This window comes from Lissotriton helveticus, chromosome 3_1 (assembly GCF_964261635.1).
Source record: "Lissotriton helveticus chromosome 3_1, aLisHel1.1, whole genome shotgun sequence".
NCBI classification, from domain to species: domain Eukaryota; kingdom Metazoa; phylum Chordata; class Amphibia; order Caudata; family Salamandridae; genus Lissotriton; species Lissotriton helveticus.
Window position 1 is genome coordinate 845,948,316 of NC_136061.1, and position 17,189 is coordinate 845,965,504.

A 17,189-nucleotide genomic window follows, 5' to 3' on the forward strand; every position below is an offset into this window, starting at 1 on the left:
AATCAGACCCGCACATCCTTGGAATCTAAGATCGACAAGGTAGCTATTGACTTCACTCATCTGCATGCGGATCATCGGAAGCTAACGGACCGCACGACCGTCCTGGAGTCCACGCTTGCAGACATCAAGCCGCAGGTGGCCCAGACAGATAAACATGTACAAGACTTGCTTAATCGAGTGGAGTTTCTGGAGGACAGGGCCGAGGACGCTGAAGGACGGGCGCGGCGAAACAACGTGCGCATAGTGGGTGTTTCAGAATGCTGGGAAGGAAGGGAGCCCACCCTACACATGGAAAACTGGCTCAGGAACCTACTGCCGAAGGGACCCTCTCGCCTCACTTTGTCATAGATCGTGCACATAGGGTCCCAACAAGACCTCCCCCCACGGGATTGAACCCTCGGCCAATGCTCCTCCATCTCCTCAATTATCGAGACCGAGACACCATCCTACAGGAAACCAGAAAGATGCAAGGTATCCAAATAGATAATCATCAAATAATGTTCTTCCCGGACTATACCATCCAGGTGCAGAGGCAAAGGTTTTCATTTATGGCAGTGAAAAAGCGGCTACAGCAACACAACCTGAAATACTCTCTGCTCTTCCCGGCTCGCTTACGGGTTGTAGCAAGTAACAAGGTGCATTTCTTTGCAACATCAGAAGAGGCAGAGGACTGGCTGGACACCTTCATTGCTGCGGGGCCTCGTGACGCTCCTGCGGTGGCAACCCTACCAAAACTGAGGGGCCAATTTCGTCGCCGCCGGAGAGAGCGAAGGTTGACGGGAATCCGGACGCCACCCTCGCCTGCGAAGGGACCACACACAGATTTGATTCTTAGCAGTGAACGAGATGCCTTGCAGGCGGTGGCGGAGATCAGTGGCTCTTTGGTGGCCGAGGACGCATCCAACTCCAGCCAGCGTGACCTATCTAGTGATAATGAGAGAATATACGGACTGCAAAACTCACAGGACTCGACTGAGCAGCCGGACGTCACTCTACAGACAGCTGATACGATCATATGGACTGTGGCCTGAGGTATTGTACTTTATGTATAGGGGTATGCAGTCACTCAAGGTGCAGTCGTGTGTAAAGGTTCTGATGTGATTCTGAGTGCCGCAAAGAACGGTGAGTGATATTATGATGCGAGGTGGAGAGAACGGGACTTGACCTTATGTTTGGTTGCTTCTGCGCAGTCACCGGCACGCGTTGTTGGCCTGGCGGGTGGTCCTGAGCTGGGGAACAAATTTGCTTGTACTGTACTGTAATATGCCTGCAGGTGGGGAGCCTCAGAAACGCTAGAAACATATATTGTAAGTAATCTATGCGTGATACGCAGCGCATCCCCCCGGATTAGTTGTGACTGTTATCTCAAATGGGAGTTTGGCCGATTGCTGGTTGCATTATCGCCCTTTTGGAATTTCTTTCATGTTTATATCCTTGTTTTGGTTTTATTATGAGATATCCTTTATTGCATGCTATTCACACACAATGCATAATGCCAAGGGTTACTGCGCTGGGGAAGTGGTACATTGCTGGGCCATTTACACTGCATATGTTCGCTGTGCTGCTACGGACACAGGGCCACTTAATACATGGTGAAAACTATGTCTGTATTTAAAATTGGTACATGGAATGTGCGGGGCATGCACACGCCGTCACGTAGGTACCAGATATACTCGTACCTCAAACGACATCACATACAAATAGCTCTTTTGCAAGAGACACACATGGCCAAGTCAGAAATCCAACGCCTGCACAGCCGCCGGTGCGGCCAACTGTATGGCACAGGGTACTCGGCTTATGCGCGAGGTGCACTTATTTGTGAACGACCAGGGGTCCCACTTAAAATTACACAATCGTTGGTGGACACAAAGGGCACATATGTAGTGGTCAAGGGTACTTTAGATGGCCGGCAGGTAGTGATTGCCTCACTATACGCATCCAACACGGACCAGGCTGTCTTCCTTGGTGATATGTCACGCATCCTGGCACCATGGCATGATATCCCTATGTTCTTGGGGGGTGACTACAATTGCATACTTGACGTTTCATTGGTCCGCTCCTTTCCACCCCTTCCGGGTACAAATACACACATTGCCATGAAGGCGCTGACCAATTGAGCAAGGCAGTGGTGTCTTAGAGATGTCTGGAGACACCGGAACCCCCACGACAGGGTGTATTCCTATTACTCCAGTGCACACACATTGCATGTGAGGTTAGACCGATACATGCTTTCGGAGGAGCTGCTCCCCCATATATCTGCAGTATACTATTTAGGCAGGACACATTCGGACCACAACCCGCATGTATTGGAGGTGTCTTGGGAGCACCCCCGACCGCCGGTTCCTACCTGGCGGTTGCAGGCAGATGTGTTACTGGACGCACCCTTCCGGAGCCTCCTAGCTCAGAATATTACACAATACTTTGAAGAGAACACTGGCACAGCCACTACGTCTCAAGTGGAATGGGACGCGTTTAAAGTAGTGGACAGGGGTGAATGCCTTTGTACACAAGCGGGTTTGCGGAGACAGTTGGAGACTGAACTCACACACCTTGAAAATGAACTGCTCCATAGAGAGGGGGATGCACTGGAAGGCGATGATGGGTCTTTGGTGCGAATTAGAGGGGAACATACCAGATTGCTAGATTGACTCCGAAATTTGAACAATGCAGCACACTCAGCACGCTCCCACCATATGGGAGACACACCGGGCAAGCTGCTGTCGTGGCTAATAAGACAGGATGCACGTCCATTCGAATTGCGCACGGTGACCAAGTACATACCCAGATGGGCATACACAACTCCTTTGTAAAACACTATTCCACGGTGTATAGGTCTTGCCTGCTAGCTACAGACGTGGACATACAGGAGTTTCTTTCTGCCCTGACGCTGCCGCAACTGACAGAACATCAGCAGGAGGAGCTGGGAGCTCCGTTGCTGCCGGAAGAACTGCTCAATAGTATTTTCTCCCTCTGAAATGGTAAATCTCCGGGTCCGGATGGACTGCCGGCTGAACTTTATAAAGCCTACTCAGATATATTAATACCGGAACTGTTGCTGGTATACTCAGCGGCCCTGGATGATTTGGCCCTCACACTTACGCAAAACGAGGCGACGTTGGTATCCCTCTTGAAGCCAGGCAGGAACACCGAAATCCTTGGTTCTTATCACCCGCTGGCTCTGCTGAATACAGACTATAAAATACTTGCCTCCCCCCTAGCCAAACGAATAGCCCGGTTTGTACCAGCTTTGGTACATAACGATCAAAACGGATTTGTCCCAACCAGGAGCACCTCTCTTAACATACGTAGATTTTTTAGAGTTCATGAGTACGCAACAAAAAACTGGCCGCGGGCTAGATGCTTAGTGCTAGACTTAGAAAATGCCTTTGATTTGCTGGAATGGCCCTATATTGCAGCGGTTCTGCGTAAATATGAGCTAGGGGACTGGTACCTCCAACTGGTGCAATTGCTATACCAGCGACCCACAGTACAGGTCCGCACAGGTAAACTCATCTCTGACGCAATCAGGGTTAGGTGTGGTACCAGGCAGGGATGCCCTTTGTCTCCATTGCTTTTTTCCCTAGCCAGGGAACCATTGGCGGCTCTACTTCGGGAGAGCGGCGTGGATTGGGGTGTCCCTCTAGATGATGGTCTTCAAATGGTGTCCCTATATGCAGACGACCTGTTGCTATATATACGAGACTTGCATGCTGTACCGCCGGCCATATCTGTGATCTTCTGTAACTTCGAGGAAGTGTCCGGCCTTAGGGTAAATTGGGCTAAATCGGGCGCCTATTCTTTTCACGAGGACGTGGCCGCGATGGACATAGTTATTAATGGGACTGTTCTTGCTTGGTACCCGACCACGTCAGATACCTGGGCATATATATCTACAGATCCAGGCAGATGTACTGGGAGGTAACCTCATACGTGCCATTTCCTCCATAAGGGCGCAGATACATTTCTGGAAGACTCTACCGCCGAATGTCATGGGATGCATCACTCTGACTAAGATGATTGTACTGCCGAGGCTGTTGTATTATTTTGCAAATCTTCTGGTATATGTTCCGGTGCGACTGTTTTGGGAGCTGGAGGGATTGGCTAGAGGTCTGATCTGGAACACGGGACGGCCCAGGATAGCATTGCAGAAATGATATGCACCACCGGAAAGTGGGGGCTTAGCAGTTCCTCATTTAGAACGATATTACTTAGCTGCGCAGTTACAATGGTTTGCAAGATGGCTGAGTGGCAAAAACCTAATGGATACTGCGACCGAGTCATCATCATCGACACAGACTCGGATCTGTGGCTTGTTTCACCCATTGGCGAAACTTCCCCGCCCGGCGCAGATACATATAGACTTAGCCTATTGATGCTATCGAAGGAGCCTTCAACTTACAAAAGTCGTAATTCCTTATGCCCCAATACTGCCACTTGTCGGGACACCCAGAGGTGAGGATTTTGTAACAGATTTAGTACTGACGCCCTGGACTGAAGCTCCTGCTTCAGTCCAGGGCGTCAGTACTACATCTGCTGGGAGACCTATTTGCGGATGGCGCCCTGTTGCCATTTGCAGCCCTGGCGGCGAATACTGGTTTGCCGGTGGGTCAGTTCCTTCTGCATGCAGCCATCTTGCAGACGCTGACACTAACATGGGGAGACTTGACAATTGAGCCACCGACGCATCAGTTCTTACAGTATCTGGATGTGATGGGGAGGGGTCACATGTGGTCCACTGGCTGGTGAAGGCCTTGCTTACTCATGTATTAAAACCACCACAGCGACTCCGTGCTCGCTGGACTGAGGACAGAGGTAGACCCTGGGCTGATAAAGAATGAGAATGTGTCTTAGCCAGTGCCATACATATACCACACAATTCACGATTTAAGCTTATACAAACATTCATATTACACAGAGCGTATCTATCACCAGATAAGATCAATAAATACTTTAACATCACCACCACTGATTGTCCAAGATGCCATCTCTTGGACGCTGACCTGCTGCATATGCTGTGGTCCTGCCCCCTACTTCTGTCCTACTGGTACAAGATAACGGAAACACTCACGAACAGCACTAACACCGAGGTGCCGAATACATGGGAGGTTTGCATTTTAGGACTTTACAAATGAGCAAAAGCCAACAAAGTAAATTCCAGATTTTGGAACTTAGGCCTAATAACCGTGAAACGGTTGATAACCAAGAGATGGAAACACATAGGCATCCCACTGGTTGAAATTCCTGGAAATCTGGGCACGGGAGGAAAGCACTATTCTTCATAGGGAGGAAACAGCTGGATTGCGCAAGTTCCCCATTACACAGGCCTGGGATGATATTCTAACAGCCTTTACGCAAGCTGATACAGCACCACATACACCTCCCACGCAGCAGGCGGGAGATGATGCCTAGCTTGTAGCCTAGGTAGAGCAGACGGGCTGCACACACAAGGCACTCAGCCACAACTGTCGAGACAGACAATGGCCTCACTTTCCATCATTACATTCCACAGACATGACTCCAGACGCACAATACCTTACTGCCTGTATACCTATGCACAAAACAAGAAGAGCAATCCATATATGTTATGCACACATGGCCCCTGGCACGACCCCACCTGGAAAGCGAATGACATGCTACATATATGTCCTTTATGTAATTGATATCTCCTTTTCTTTTGCTTTTCTTTTGTTTTTGTTATTCATGGTTAAAATGTTATAAATGAAGATATCTTGTAATCAGTGGTGATGTTCATTGTTTATCGCCCAAATACCATTGTCTACTGTGATGCTAAAACTGAAGTACGTATGGGCCACGCACTCCTGTAATAACTGTCATATCCACATGTGGTCTATTACTGCTATGAGGAGCTGTATGTGAAAAATGAGTCCTGCCCCTAGGTTGGAGGTGACAGTATGCATGGGTTATGGACACTCATGTCAATTGTACGTGTATATTACCACCTGCGATACAGATGCTAATTGTGCTATGCTCAACAGATGGAAATGTCTAGAAATGTGCACATAATGGTATAGCAACAATGATGGTGTGAAAAGTGCGATGTGTATCAATGATTAGCTTGTTTGTATCAGGCAAATGATAAAAAATACAAGAAAGATAATTGCTCAACCTCAGAGACAATATCCGCTTAAACATGAAGCAAAGAAACAAGTCAGAGAGATCTTAGATCAACTTAAATACTAGGGTGTGATAGAGAATTGCACCTCACCTATGAATAATCTCTTCTTTGCCGTTATGAAAACCGATAATTCATAATGTCTGGTCTTAGATTACAGACATTTAAATGCATCTACACGCACATTTGCAGTGGGGAAATGAGTGTCTAAATGGGTCTGTGAGTGTGAGAGCATCTGAGTGGGTCTGCACTGGGTGCATGAGTCTCTGAGTGGGTCTGTGAATGGGTGTGTGAGTCTCTGGGTGGGCCTGTAAGTGCATACTTGAGTGTCTGAGAAGATGTGTGAGTGGATGAATGAGTTTCTGAGTATGTGAGGGAGTGTATGCATAAGTATCTCAGTGGGTCTGTCAGTGGGTGGGTGAGTCTCTGGGTAGGTCTGTGAGTAAGTGAGCAAGTGTCTGAGTGGGTCAGTGAGTGGGTACATGAGTCTCTGAGTGCATCAGTCAATGGGTGCAGGAGTCTTTCAGTGGGTCTGTGAGTAGGTGAGTGAATGTCTGAGTAGGTCTGTGAGTGTGTGCATGAGTCTCTGAGTGGGTCTATGAGTGGCTACATGAGTGTCTGAGTGGGTCTGTGAGTAGGTGAGTGAGTGTCTGAGTGGGTCTGTGAGTGGGTGCATGAGTTTCTGAGTTGGTCTATGAGTGAGTGCATGAGTGGGTCTGTTAGTGGGTATGTAAGTCACTGAGTGGGTCTATGCATGGGTGTATGAGTATCTAAGTGGGTCTGTGTGTGGGTGTGTGATTATCTGGGTAGGAGTGAGTGAGGGCATGAACATCTGAATGGGTCTGTAAGTGGGTGTGAGAATGTCTGACTGGTTCTACTAATGGGTGTGTGAGTGTCTAAGTGAGTCTGTGAGTGGGTGCATGTATGTCTCAATTGGTCGGTAACTGGGTGTATGGGTGTCTGAGAGGGTATGTGAGTAGATGGATAAGTCTCTTAGTGGGTGAGGGAATGGGTGTGTGAGTCTAGTGAGTCTATGAATGAGTGTGAGAGTATCTGAGTGGGCCTGTGGGTGGATGCATGAGTGTCTGAGTGGGTCTGTGAGTGGGTGTGTGAATGTCTGAGTGGGTCTGTGAGTGATGCTGTGAGTGGGTGCATGAAGGTCTTAGTGGGGAAGTGAGTGGGTGCATGAGTGTCTGAGTGGGCCTGTGAGTGGGTCTGTGACTCTGTGGGTCTGTGAGTAGGTGAGTGATTGTGTAAATGTGTGTGTGTGTGTCTCTGAGTTGGCCTGTGAGTAGGAGTCTGTGAGTGGGTCTGTGAGTGGGTGTGTAAGTGTCTAAGGGGGTTTGTGAGTGTCTCAGTGGGTCTGTGAGTGGGAGCATGAGTGTCTAAATTGGTCTAGAGGTGAGTGTGAAAGGGTCTGAGAGTGGGTCCATGAGTTTCGGAGTGGGTCTGTGAGGGGGTGCATGAATGTCTGAGTGGGTACATAAGTCTCTGAGTGGGTCTGTGAATGGGTGTGTGAGTTTCTGAGTGGGCCTGTAAGTACAGACTTGAATGTCTGAGAAGGTGTGTGAGTGGATGGATGAGTCTCTGAGTGGGTGAGTAAGTGTATACGTGAGTGTCTGAGTGGGTCTGTGAGAGGGTGAAAGGTTTCTGAGTGGGTCTATGAGTGGGTGGATGAGTGTCTGAGTGGGTCTGTTAGTGGGTATGTGAGTCTCTGAGTGGGTGTGTGTGTAAGTTTCTAAGTGGGTTACGTTAAACGTTACGTTAAAATTATTTATATAGCGCACTTTCACCAGCGGTTTCATGGCGCTCAATGACAATAGCGGTGACCCGGGCGAAGGAATTATTGGTACGCAGATTGGAAGAGCAGAGTTTTCAGTAGTCTGCGGAAAGTGTCATAGTGGGGGCATAGGCAAAGTGAGGGTGGCAGAGAGTTCCAAGTAGAAGGGGCCAGAACCGAGAAGCTCAAACCACCATGCTTTTTCCGTTTGAATCTGGGGGCCACAAGGAGGTTGAGAGATGCTGAGCGGAGAGCTCTAGAGGGAATATGACGAGTCAAGACGGAGGAAATGAACACGGGGGCTATGTCCGAAAGGGCCTTGAAGGCTGAGCATGCCAGCTTGAAGGTGCAGCGTTTGGAGACAGGAAGCCAATGCAAACTACGGAGGAGGGGGGTGACGTGCTGATGTTTAGGCTGGCGGAAGATCAGGCGAGCAGCCTGATTCTGCACCAGCTGCAGTCGGTGGAGGTGGCAAGCCGGAATCCCCGCGTACAGCATGTTGGCATAATCGAGCCTGGAGGTGATAAGTGCAATGATGACTTGAATCAGGGCTTCTCTAGTGAGAAACCTGCTGATTTTGCGGATCCGCCTGAGGTGGAAAAAACAGGCTGAGGTGACAGAGTTAATTTGCGGTCTCATTGAAAGATCTTCCGAGATGATCACCCCCAGACTTTTCACTGTACTCACAGGAGTAGGTGCCATCCCCAGAGTGGTTGGCCAGAAGGTGGAATTCCATGGGTGAGTAGGACCCCCCACCAGAACGAGCTCAGTTTTAGTGGGATTCAACTTTAATTGGCTGTGGTACATCCACTCTGCGATGGTCAGCATGATGGACTGAAAGTTGAGGCGGGAGGAAGGGAGGAAGTCAATAGGAAAAACTAATTGGAGGTCGTCCGCGTAGTTGAAGATGGTGACCGGAGATTTACGGAGGGAGACTAAAAGGGGTTGAAGATACAAGTTGAAGAGGAGGGGGGAAAGAGCAGAGCCCTATGGGACACCACAGGTAAGGGATGTGTTGGGTGCAGAGAACGTGGAGAGGTGAACAGATTGTGATCGCTGGTTCAGAAATGATTTGAGCCAGTCAAGGGCCACTCCCTGTATGCCAGCATTGTGGACACGGTCGATCAGGATGGGTATGTGTGTGGGTGTATGATTATCTGCGTGGGAGTGAGTGAGGGCATGAGAATCTGAATGGGTCTGTAAGTGGGTGTGAGAATGTCTGACTGGGTCTACTAATGGATGTGTGAGTGTCTGAGTGGGTCTGTGAGTGGGTGCATTAATGTCTCAGTGGGTCAGTAAGTGGGTGTATGGGTGTCTGAGAGGGTCTGTGAGTGGATGGATGAGTCTCTGAGTGAGTGGGTGCATTAGTGTCTGAGAATACCTGTGAGTGGGTGTTTGAGTCTCTGAGTGGGTCTGTGAGTGGGTGCATGTGTGTCTAAGGGGTTCTGCGAGTGAGTCTGTGAGGTCTGAAAAGGTCTATGAGTGGGGGCATGAGTGTGTGAGTAGGTCTATGAGTGAGTGTGAAAGTATATGAGTGAGCCTGCCTGTGCGTGCATGAGTGTCTGAGTAGGTCTGTGAGTGGATACATGAATGTCTGAGAGGATCTGTGAGTAGGTGCATGTGTCTTGAGTGGGTCTGTGAATGGGTACACGAGTCTCTGAGAAGGTCTGTAGGTGGGTATATGAGTCTCTGAGTGGGTCTGTGAGTACATGCTTGAGTGTCTGAGAGGATGTGAGAGTGGATGGATGAGTCTGAGTTGGTGAGTAAGAGGGTGCCTGAGTAGGTCTGTCAGTGGGTGTGGGTGTCTCTGGTTGGGTCTGTGAGTAGGTGAATGAGTGTCTGAGCGGGTCAGTGAGTGGGTGCATATGTCTGTGAGTGGGTATGTGAGTGGGTGCATGAGACTCTGAGTGGGTCTGTGAGTAGGTGAGTGAGTATCTGAGTAGGTCTATGAGTGGTTGCACTAGTCTCTGAGTAGGTTTATGAGTGGGTACATGAGTGTCTGAGTTGGTCTGTTAGTGGGTGTGTGAGTCTTTGAGGGGGTCTATGAGTGGGTGTGTGAGTATCTGAGTAGGTCTGTGTATGGGTGTGTGATTTTCTGAATGGGTCTTTGAGCGAGGGCATGAGTGTCTGAATGGGACTGTCAATGGTATGAGAATGTCTAACTGGGTATACCAATGGGTGTGTGAATGTCTGAATTGGTCTGTGGGTGGGTGTGAGAGTGTCTGAGTGGGTCTTTGAGTGGGTGCATGAGTATCTGAGTGGGTCTATGAGTGGGTGCATAAGTCTCTGAGTAGGCATGTGAATTGGTACATGAGTCTCTGAGTGGGTCTGTAGGTGGGTGCATGAGTCTCAGAGTGGGTCTGCCAGTGGGTGTGTGAGTGTCTGAATGGTTCTGTGAGTGGGGGCATGAGTGTCTGAGTGGGTCTGTAAGTGGGTGTGAAAATGTCTGACTGGGTCAACCAATGGATGTGTGAGTGTCTGAATTGGTCTTTGAGTGGGTGCATGAGTGTCTGAGTGGGTCTGTGTGTAGGTGCATTAATGCCTGAGTGGGTCTGTGAGTGGGTGCATGAGTCTCTGAGTGGGTCTATGAATTGGTACATGAGTCTTTGAGGGAGTCTGTAGGTGGGTGTATGAGTCTCTGGGTGGGTCTGCCTGTGTGTGTATGAGTGTCAGAATGGCTCTGTGAGTGGGTTTTTAGATGGGTGCATGAATGTCTGAGTGGGTCTGTGAGTGGGTGCATGAGTCTCTGAGTATGTGTCTTAGTGGATTTGTGAGTGAGTACATGGGTGCCTGAGAGGGTCTGTGAGTGGATGGATGCGTCTCTGATTGGGTGAGTGAGTAGGTGTGTGAGTGTCTGAGTGGACATGTGAGTGGGTATATGAGTCTCTGAGAGGGTTTGTGAGTAGATGAGTGGGTTTGTAAGTGTCTAACTGGGTCTGTGATTGGGTGTCTGAGACTCTGAGCAGGTCTATGAGTGGGTGCATGAGTGTCTAAGTAGGTCTGTGAGTGGGTGCATGAATGTCTGAGTGGGTCTATGAGTTGGTGCATGAGTCTCTGAGTGGGTCTGTGAGTGAGTGCATGAATGTCTGAGTGAGTCTGTGAGTGGGTACATGAGTCTCTGAATAGGTCTGAGAGTGAGTGCATGAGTCTCTGAGTGGGTGCATGAATCTCTGAATGGCTCTGTGAGTATAAACTTGAGTGACTAAGAAGGTGTGTACGTGGAAGAATGAGTGTCAGAGTGGGTGCATGGGTGTCTGAGTGGGTCTGTAAGTAGGGGTCTGAGTCTCTGGGTAGGTCTGTAAATACTTGAGTGGGTGTCTGAGTGGGTCAGTGAGTGAGTGTGTGAGTCTCAGAGTGGGAGTTGAGGAGTAAGTGTGAGTAGCTCTGTGAGTGGATACATGAATATCTGAGTGGGTCAGTGAGTGGGTGTGGGTGTGTAAGTCCCTGAGTAGGTCTGTAAGTGGGTATAAGAATGTCTGAGTGGGTCTGCCAATAGGTGAGTGAATGTGAGTGGGTCTGTGAGTGGGTGTAAGACTGTCTGAGTGAGTCTCAGACTGGGTATGACAGTGTCTGAGTAGGCCTGCAAGTGGGTGCATGAGTGTCTAAGTAGGTCTGCCAGCAGGTATGCAGTGGGTTTGTGAGTGGATGTGAGTGTGTCTGAGTGGGTGTGTGAGTTCCTGTGTGGGTCTGTCACTGGGTATGTGAATGCCTGAGTGGGTCTGTGAGTAGGTGTGAGAGTCGCTTAATGGGTCTCTTAGTGGGTGCATGGAGCTCTGAGTCAGTCTGTGAGTCTCTGAGTAAGTATGTGAGTGAATATGTGAGTATCCGAGTGCATCTGTGAGTGGGTGCATGAATGTACGAGTGGGTCTGTGAGAGGGTGCAGGAGTCTCTGAGTAGCTCTGTGAGTGAGTACCTGAGTCTCAGAGTGTGTCAGTGAGTAGGTGCATGAGTCTTTAAGTGGGTCTATGAGTGTGTGCTTGAGTGCCTGAGTGGGCCTGTGAGTGGGTGCCTGGGTGTCTGAGTGGGTCTGTAAATGGGAATGAGAGTGCCTGAGTGAGTCTGCCAGTGGGCATGTGCATGTTTCAGTGAGTCTATGAGTGGGTGATAGTTTCTCAGTGGGTCTGTGAGTACCTGTGTGCGTCAGTAACTGGGTGATTTCCGGAATGGGTTTGTGAATGGGTACACAAGTATCTCAGTTGTTCTGTGAGTGGGTGTCAGTGTCTCTTAGTGCATCTCTGAAAGGGTGCATAAGTCTCTAAGTGGGTCTGTAAGTGAGTGTGTCAGTTTCTGAGTAGATCTATGAATGGGTATGTGAATGTCTGAGTGGGTCATGAGTGAGTGTGTGAGTGGGTCTGTGAGTGGTTCGGTCAGTGTTTGAGTGGGTCTGTGAATGTATGCATGAGTCTCTGAATGTGTCTGTTAGCAGGTGCATGAGTTTATGAGTGTATCTGTGAGTGGGTGCAAGTGTATGTTAGAGAGTCTGTGAGTAGATGGATGAGTCTCTGAGGGGGTCTGTAAATGGGTGCATGAGTCTCTGAGTGGTTGAATGAGTGGGTGTGTGAGTGGGTCTGTGAGTGGATGGGTGTCTCTTAGTACGTCTGTGAGTAAGTGAGTAAGTGTCTGAGTAGGTCAGTGAGTAGGTATTTGAGTCTCTGGGTAGGTTCATAAGTGGGTGTGTGATGGTTTGAGTGGGTCTGTCAGTGGTTGCATGAGTGTCTAAGTGAGTCTGTGAGTAGATGTGTGAGTGTCTGAGTGGATCTGTGAGTAGGTACATGAGTGTCTGACTGGGTCTGTGAGTGGGTCTTTGAGTGGGTATCTGAGTGGGTTTGTTAGTCAGTGAATGAGTCTCTGAGTGTATGTCAGAGGCTACATGAGTCTCTGAGTAGAGCTATGTGTGGGTCTGTCAGTGAGCGTGTGAGTCTCTAAGTGTGTCTGTGAGTGGATGTAAATATATCTGTTTGTGGGTATGTGAGTTTCTGTGGTTCTGGGAGTGGGTATGTAAGTCTATGAGTGGGTCTCTGAATAGGTGCAGGAGTGTTTGAGTGGGTCTCTGAGTGTATGTATGTGTAAATCTCTGAGTGGGTCTGTTAGTGGGTACAGGAGCATCTAAGTGTGTCTGTGAGTGGGTGTGTGAGTCATTGAGTGGGTGTGTGAGTGGGTATTTGAGTCTCTGAGTAGGTCTGTCAGTGGGAGCATGAGGGTCTGAGTGGGTCTGTGAGTGGGTGCATGACTGTATAAGTGGCTGCATTTGATTGGGTCTGTGAGTGGGTGTAAGAGTCTCTGACTGGGACTGTGAGTAGATGCCGAAGTCTCTGAATGGGTTTATGAGTGGATGCTGGAGTCTCTGAGTAGGTCTATGAGTGGGGATGAGAGTGTGTCTGTGAGTAGGTATATGAGTGTCTGTGTGAGTCTGTGATTGGCTGTGTGAGTCTGAGTGGTTGACTGAGTGGATGTGTGAGTGTCTGAGTGGGTCTATGTGTGGGTGGGTGTCTCTTAGTGGGTCTGTGAGTAAGCGTCTGAGTAGGTCAGTGAGTGGGTATTTGAGTTTCTGAGTAGGTCTGTGAGTGGGGGATTGCGGGTCTGAGTGGGTCTGTGAGTGGGTGTATGAATGTCTAAGTGGGTGCATGAGTATATGAGTGGGCCTATTAGTGGGTGGGTGAGTCTGTGAGTGGGTCTGTGTGTTGGTGTGTGAGTGGATAGGTGAGTGCGTGTGTGAATGCCTGAGTGGGTCTGTGAGTGGGTATCTGAGTGGGTTTGTTAGTTAGTGAATGAGTCTCTGAGTATGTTTGTGAGTGGCTATGTGAGTCTCAGAGTGGATCTATGAGTTTGTCTGTAAGTGTGTGAGTCTCTAAGTGGATGTGCAAGTCTCTGAATGGGTTTGTGAGGGATTACATACGTGTGTGTGTGGTTCGGTGAAAGGGTGCATGAGTCTGAGTGGGTCTGTGAGTGGGTGTGAATGTATCTATATGTGAGTATGTGAGTGTCTGTGGTTCTGTGGTTGGGTATGTAAGTCTCTGAGTGGATCTATGAATAGGTGCAGGAGTGTTTGAGTGGGTCTCTGAGTGTGTGTGTGTAAATCTCTGAGTGGTTCTGTGAGTGGTTGCAGGAGCATCTGAGTGGGTCTTTGAGTGGGTGCCTGAGTTTTTTAGTAGATCTGTGATTAGGTATGAGAGTCTTTGAAGGGGGCTGTGAGTAGATACCTACGTCTCTGAATGGGTTTGTGAGTGGATGCATGAGTCTCTGAGTCTTTGAGTGGGTCTGTGAGTGGCTGCATGAGTATCTGACTAGGTCTGTGAGTGTCTGCTGGAGTGTCTGAGTGGGTGCATGATCTCTTAGAGGATCTTTGAGTGGGTGCAGAATTAAGTGGGACTGTGAGTAGATGCATAAGTGTCTGTGTTGGTCTGTGAGTGGGTGCATGAGTCTCTGAGTTGGCCTAATAATGGCAGTAAGAGTGTATCTATGAGTAGGCGTGTGAGTATCTGTATGGGTCTGTAAGTGGCTATGTGAGTCTCTGAATGGGTCTTTGAGTGGGTGTGTGAGTGACTGGGATTGTGAGTAGGTATGGTAGTGTGTGAATTAGTTCTTTGAGTAGAAGTGTGAATCTCCGAGTAGGTCCGTGAGTGGGTGCAGGATTGTTTGAGTGGGTCTGTGAGTGGTTCTGTCAGTATTTGAAAGAGACTGTGAGAGGGTGCATGAATCTCTGAATGGCTCTGCAAGAGGATGCATGAGTCTCTGGGTGGGTTTGTGAGTGGGTGCAAAAGTGTCTGAAAGGGTCTGTGAGTAGATAGACGAGTGTTGGACCCGGCCCTTCTGGCAGGTTCTCCCCTGAAGTTTTGCTTGATATATGTAACCTGGGGATGGTGCTTCCCACTCTGAGTGCGTGTAGTGAGAGAGGCCTGCCCTCCCATAGGAATGCATGGGGAATGTATGTGTCCCTGGTAGTTCCTGATGCATGGGGTGTGCGGGGTCGAGTCTGGTATGTGCGAACTCGTGAGAGTGAATGCTGCGCAATGGTATATGCGGTATGATTGTGTCTAGTGTAGAAGCGCCACTTTTAGAAGTGGGCATATTTGTGTAATTGGTGTCTGGCGTGTGATTGGCTGAGGCTGGCTGGTGAGCTTGGCTCCAAGAGTCTGGGAGGGTCTGCCCCGGTGGTGAATGGAGTGTTTAGCCTGCTGATGTCAGGGGAGGAGTGAGCCTGGGCCTGCTTGTGGATTGACTGTCTGGGTTGAGGGTCCTGAATGAGGCTGGGTTTTCCCCACACAACGCTGGCTCCACCCCCCGGGGTGCGTCTGATGTCCCTAGCCTGGCCAGTGAAAAGAATCCCCCATAACCAGTTCTAGCTGGTTCTCCCCCTGCCTGCCCCTTGAGACAAAGGATGCTGTGTATAAAAAGGGTGCTGTGACACTCTGGAAATGTTCTTGTTCTGACTTGAATCCTGCCAGGGGCGTGCTGCTGCTTGGGCCCGGGGGAAGGCTTGCCTCCCTGAGCCCTGCCCAGCCCCTGGATCCCTGATGACTGCCTGGAAGATTTCTGGGGGGCACCCCTCTGCCTTGCTGGACTAATTGGGGGACTCTTGCCTTGGATTTTGCTGTCCCCTCCCCTCCCCCCCCGAAGGACCTTGCTGCTGGGTCTTGCCCTGGCGCTTGAGAGCGCCCTTCGTGCTGCTAGCGCATGGAAAGCGCCTTATGTTCCCCCTTGCGGCTGCCGAGCCGCCGTTGGCCGATCGTGAACTACCCTGACAGGACCTACCCTGCCGAGGGCCCCTGTGCCTTTTTAGAGCCCCATCGAGTGCCCACCTCGACTTGTGGAACCTTTTTACTCAACCGGTGCCCACCCGGCATTGCCCTGAAGTTGTCCTCGTCACGGCCGCCAGCCCGAGCTTCCCTGACCCCCGAGAGCCTGTCCGCCACGTCACGAGCCGTGCCGCGCTGGGATTGGTCCCTGCGCCAGTGCCGCGCTCGGATTGGCTGGGACCGGCGAGGGAGGAAGAAGCGGCTTGGGTGCCCGGCCCGAGGTCACGGTGAGAAGAAGGGTGCCCGGGAGAGGAAAGGAGAAGCCGCCGCAGACATGGAGGGTCCCGAGGAGGAGGAGCTCCCCTCTGGCGGCGGCCGCCAGACCCGGTGAGTGACCGAGGGAGGGGCCATCCCAGTAAAGGGAGCGACGGGGCACATTGCCGGTGCCCGCCCCCTCCTGCCCATGTGTCTATTTCTCGAGCCCTGAGAGGCTCCGTGTTGCCCTAATTCCTCGAGCCCTGAGAGGCTCCACCGTGCCTCCTTCCTCGAGCCCGGAGAGGCTCTCGCTTTGTGTCTTATCCTGCCGAGTCTGCGAGGCTCATCCCAGCATCTTCCGTTCTCGAGCCAGAGTGGCTCCCTCGCTTGTACATTGTCCCGAGCCGTGAGGCTCCAACGTGTTGGCCCTATCTTTGTTTCTCAGCTGCCCAGCACTTCGTGGGCAGCTGTCACGTGTAGGTTCGTCCCTGGCTACTTGTTAGCCGTCCTGACATTGAGACTTTGGGGTGTTCCAACCCCTAGAGGCCAGATGGCCTGCCGAAGATGTGAACTCTCTTATAGGGAAGTCGTGAGAAATATTATGTGTTGTACCTCTGAACGTGCTTCTACTGTGTTATGTGCTTTGCCTTTCCTTCCCTCCTGAGTATCCTGTACCTCATGTAGGTTGCTTCTGGTCCTAGTGAATGCTAAGGCTCGTTCTATGAGGCTCCTGATTGTTATGTGTTCTAGTACCAATTACCCCAAGTGCATATTCCTGGCAGTGGTCCCCTGGCCCTGCCCTGTACATAGTCCCCTGTAAATTCTGCCCGTGCCTCTGGCACCTTGTGAAGTGTGTGACCCTATTTAATGTGTTCTTCTTAATACAAAGGCTATTTTGATATATACCTTGTGTGGAGTTCCTTTTGTGGGGGGTACCCCGGGAAGTTGTTGCTGGTGGGTGCGTGTGCAAATGCTTTACACATGCCCCGAGATAGGCCTTGCTGCTTGCGTCACGTTACCTAGAGGATGAGCAGGGGTTGTCTTGGCGTGTGACCCCCTTGTCCTGACGTGGGGGTGGTGGTCTCTGACTGACTTTGGGGCGAGCCCTGGTCAGCCGGGGATCCCACTTCCTACATTGGTGGCAGCGGTGGGATCTGGACTTGTGTTTGCGCAGTACCACAGCGATAACTGGCCTCACTACAAAACTCTGCATTTTAAAATGGTCGCAAAGAAAGGAGAATATGATTTTGTTTAAAGGCTGCTAGAAATATCTGTTCTGTTGAAA